Here is a 5,368-nt window from a genome sequence, read left to right on the forward strand (position 1 = left end):
GGGGTGGGATTAGGGACCTATCTTTACCTAGTAGACAATATAGGAACGTGTATATGCAATGTGATTTTTGTATTACTCCACCTTAAATGGTAGAGGAATGGAAGGAATCGTTTAGTGGGATGTACATGGGTCGCCACTAGTCAGAAATACGTTGACCCAATGAAATGGCTTAAACAAGATGGATGCTTTCTTGGAAACGGGCGTTTGCAAGTGTCAATGGAGCTCGATCGACTTGGTGTCCGTGTAGCAAATGTGGAAAACATGCGTCGACAAACCAAGCTAGACATGGGCAAACATCTGGTGAAGAACGGATTTACGTCAGACTACACCAGGTGGATCTACCATGGTGAATCTGACCGTGGGAGAGAGGAGGTCTTGAGACAACGCATCGAGGAATTTGATGATGATGCCGGGGTGGGAGACATGTTAAATGACTATCATGAAGCACACTTCGAAGAAGCACGTAGGGAGGAGGAGCCAGAGGCTACCGCTAAGGCTTATTACGAAATGTTATCTGCGGCACAGCAACCCCTTCACGGCCATACCAAGGTTTCTCAACTAGATGCCATTGCACGCCTAATGGCTGTGAAGTCTCAGTTTAGTTTGAGTCGAGACGCGTTTGATATTATGTTGACAGTTTTTGGAAGCCTGCTCCCGGTTGGTCACATCTTGCCAAAGAGAATGTATGAGGCACAGAAACTCCTTCGTGCACTTAAGATGCCATACGAGCATATACATGCTTGCCCGAAGGGATGCATCTTATTTAGGAAAGAGTATGCGGAAGCAAAATACTATGTGAAGTGCGAATCGTCTAGGTTTCTGGAGGTAGACTGTGGTGACGGTCAGAAAAAGCAGCTCGCAATTCCTGTGAAGGTTCTACGGTATCTTCCTTTCATACTGAGGATCCAACGACTTTTCATGACTGAAGAATCCGCAAAACAGATGACATGGCACAAAAACGGCCGTCGCTATAATCCTGATAAGCTGGTACACCCATCCGATGCTGAAGCCTGGAAAAGCTTTGATGCGATTTATCCTGCAAGAGCTCTAGAGGCGCGTAACGTACGCGTTGCATTGGCAACTGATGGGTTCAATCCTTATGGAATGGTGACCGCCCCGTACACCTGTTGGCCCATTTTCGTTATCCCCCTGAATCTCCCCCCTGGCGTCCTCTTTCAACGACATAATATATTCTTGTCGTTGATAATTCCAGAGCATTCGGGGAATAATATGAGTGTGTACATGGAGCCTCTGATTGATGATTTGCTCCGTGCTTGGGAGGAAGGGGTATGGACATATGACCGATCCACAAAGACAAACTTCAAGATGCATGTTTGGTACCAGTACTCAATACATGACTTGCCGGCATATAGGATTTTCTGCGGATGGTGTGTTCACGGGAAGTTCCCATGCCCAGTATGTAAAGCATCTTTGAAGTTCATTTGGTTGTCGAAATGTGGCAAATATTCTTCGTTCAACAAACATCGACAATTCCTCCCTCCTGACCATCCATTCAGATGAGACATCAAGAACTTTACCAAAGATGTGGTAGTTACAGACCCCGCACCGCCGATGATGACAGGGGCCGCAGTTCGTGCTCAGTTAGATGCTCTCGAGGTCAATAATGAAGAAGGTGGTTTTTTGGGATATGGCGAGCAACATGCTTGGACGCAGAAGTCGTGCTTGTGGAAGCTTCCCTATTTTGATGACCTTCTTGTTCCACATAACATTGATGTAATGCACACGGAAAAAAATATTGCCGAGGCAATTTTTGGTACCATAATGGACATTCCTGACAAGACAAAGGATAACGTTAAGGCTAGAGTGGATCAAGTGACGTTATGCAACAGACCACAGCTAAACATGGCGCCTCCAAGAGCTGGCAAGTCGTGGAGGAAGCCTAAGGCCGATTTCGTTCTGACGAGGGCCCAAAGGAGGGAGGTTCTAGAATGGTTCCAAACGCTAATGTTCCCTAATGGCTATGCAGCGAACTTGAAGAGGGGAGTGAATTTAGCAACTATGCGAATCAACGGGCTCAAGAGTCATGATTACCATATATGGCTTGAGCGCCTACTTCCGGTGATGGTTCGAGGCTATGTCCCTGAGCATGTGTGGCAAGTGCTAGCGGAGTTGAGCAATTTCTGCCGCCGGCTTTGTGCGAAGGAGTTATCTCGTACCGTGGTTGCAGAAATGGAAACAATGGCGCCTGTGTTGCTCTGTAAGTTGGAGAAGATCTTTCCTCCAGGCTTCTTCAATCCAATGCAGCATATGATTCTACACCTCCCGTATGAAGCACGAATGGGGGGGCCTGTGCAGGGTCGTTGGTGCTACTCAATTGAGAGATGTCAAAAGGTTCTTCGAACTAAATGTAAGAATAAGTGCAAAATTGAAGCATCCATTGCAGAGGCATACATTCTGAAGGAGGTGTCAAACTTCACATCAAAATACTACGCTGACAACCTTCCTAGCGTGCATAATCCACCTCCTCGTTACAATGCCAACGAAGATGAATTGAGCCTTAGCATTTTCCGAGGGCAACTCGGAAGTGCAAGTGGTGCGACCCGCAAGACCCTAAACCATGAAGAGTGGCGCTCTATCATGCTATATGTGTTGACCAACCTTTCTGAGGTGGAGCCGTACATGATGTAAGTTCTCAACAAACTTGTTTCGAAGTAGTCACCATTCTCTTGCCTAAACGTATATTTCTCGTTGCTACAGGCAATTTCATCGTCAATTCTGGCGTAAATCAAGGCAACCGTACCCGCACGAAGCTGAGACTCTTCTCAAATAGGGTGCAGGAAATGGAATGCCCGATTTCATTTCTTGGTTCAAACAAAAGGTACAATTTCATTTCTTCGGACATTCTCGTACATACGATTAATATAACGAACCGCCCTGTTTGAACTTGCAGGGCCGAACCGATGCGTCTATGAATGTCGAGTTGAGAAGGTTGCCGATGGCTGTGACTATAGAGTCAGGTCGTTTGCCAGTTATGACGTCAACGGATATCGTTTTCACACAACAAGGCACGAGCAGAGTCGGCCCAATCGAAGAACCACAAATACCGAAGTTTTCATGCCAGGCTCTGATGGGGTCGAGTACTACGGAAGAATTGAAGAAATATACGAACTCACTTTTCATGGGTGCAAACCTCTCAATTATATTCAAATGCCATTGGTTTGATCCATCTGTCGTGAGACGGGCCCCTAATCTTGGGCTAGTCGAAATTCGACAGTCATCCAGGTTACCAGGAGACGATATCTATATTGTGGCTCAACAGGCCACGCAAGTTTATTATTTGTCATACCCGTGCCAAACCGACAGCCGTCTTAAGGGTTGGGATGTTGTGTACAAGGTATCGCCACACGGTAAACTACCTGTACCAAATAATGAAGATTACAATATAGACCCCGACACGTACGAAGGAGAGTTATTCCAAGAAGATGGGCTCGAAGGGAGGTTTGTGATAGATTTAACCGAAGCGATCGGAATGGAAGTAGACAACGAGAGGGTTGAGACAGAGGATGGTGGAGATGAGGTTCAGAATGTGAAGGACTTAGAATGACTTCAACAATTACAGTTAGCTAATGATAGTGATGATGACATTCCTCCTTTGGAGCACGGGCTTGACTATATCGACACGCGTGATAGTGATGATGAGACTTATGATCCAGCTAATCCCGATCATAATGATTATTTATAATACATGTATGATTCGTACTAATTTAGTTATAATTTAATTATAATTTCCATATCTTTGTAATTATGTTTTGTGTGTCTATGCTGACTGGTTTACTCTTTTTAATTGCAGGTCATTGAGCAATGGTGGGCGGTATGAGGAAGCTCACATCGATTTGCGAGAGACTGGCCGCGTCAGGGACTGGTTCAGGGTGAGGGTCACGTTCAGGGAGCGGTCGATAGAGGCGTCGAGGCAGGCCTCGACGTAGGGTTGAGGAGGAGTAGGAGGAGGAGGAGGAGGTGGTCCAGAGGCCTCGAGGGAAGGGTAAAGCGGCGAGGCCCCTGTCGCCTGAACCTGAGGTGGAGGAGGAGGAGGAGGTACCTTCCGCACACGCCTCTGGGGATGACGACGAGGAGGAGGAGGCGGCGGAGGAGCAGCAGGAGCAGGAGGGGGACGGGGAGGCAGGGGATTCCCAGTCCAAGATATTGTTGCGAGGTCCCTCATCCCTCCCAAAGCGGCCGATACCTGAGCATTTACGCTCGCTCATTAAATCGGTTGGGACCAAGTAAGTAACTTTAAATATTCTTAATAATGTTCTTTTGTTGAAAGTTACAAAAACTAATAATTTATATTAATGACTTGTGCAGGAGTTGGATTAAGCTCAGTGGGGGTGACCACAACCGTAAGGCCAACAGGATCCTTGGCCTTTTGTGCAGGGTTCACTTCCCTGGCTTGGTGGTGTACGCCGGACAGCAGCAGCCAGCCTACACGTGGGACCACTATGTCGCCGCCCCCGACGTCCCTGATCGTCAACAGAGGAGATTCCCCAACATAGCAGAGCGGGTCAAGGCCGAGCTGTAGGTAAGTACTCCTCGTACTAAATTGCTCAATACATCACCTACTTTCGACATTCTTGAAATAATAACTGTATACGCGTCTATATGCAGGATTTCTATAGATGCCAAGAGGGATTCGAGGCCAAAGCGAAGGCCGTCTGTGATGTAGCCGCCAAGAAGCTCGTGAAGGACATGCATTACGAGGCGCGCATCCAGGCCATCATCGAATTCCACGCTCAATACAGACAGATGAAGGTTAGAAAAGAGGAGGCAAGAACAATGAACATGACTAAGGACCAATTCATGAGGGTAAGTAAAGAACGTTGCTACTTACTATTTAAGATTAATTAGGCTCATTTTCTTTTTCATATGTCACACGCATGATGATGTAGGTGCCTCCGTGGTGGTGTCGTGCGCATATGCCGTGCTGGGAGAGGATGGTCGACGTGTGGTTGGAGCCCGAGTGGTTGGAGAACCACCTTGCTTGCCGGCAATGGCGTTTGCAGATGCCGACTGCACCACACCATCAAGGCAGCCTAAGACTTGATGAATATAGAGAAAAATGGGTACGCAACTTCAATTCTTTATTGTAACGTTCAGTTCTACATAATTCCTAATCATTTTGTATTTTTTGCCGCAGTCGGCGTCACATGATGGCCGAACTTGCTACCAGCTCAAGGCATGGGTCCTCTCCAAAAAGGGCAAGGCGACGGCCGATATCGATTTCAACCCAGACGACCCGTCCGAGGCGTACAGCCACCCTAGCATACATAGCCGCGTCAGCGAGTATACAAATATGGCTAGGGAGGTTCACGAGCTAGACTTCGATCCGAGCTCCGAGGACATTGATGGA

Source organism: Setaria italica, chromosome IX (genome assembly GCF_000263155.2).
Source record: "Setaria italica strain Yugu1 chromosome IX, Setaria_italica_v2.0, whole genome shotgun sequence".
In the NCBI taxonomy this organism is placed as follows: Eukaryota; Viridiplantae; Streptophyta; class Magnoliopsida; order Poales; family Poaceae; genus Setaria; species Setaria italica.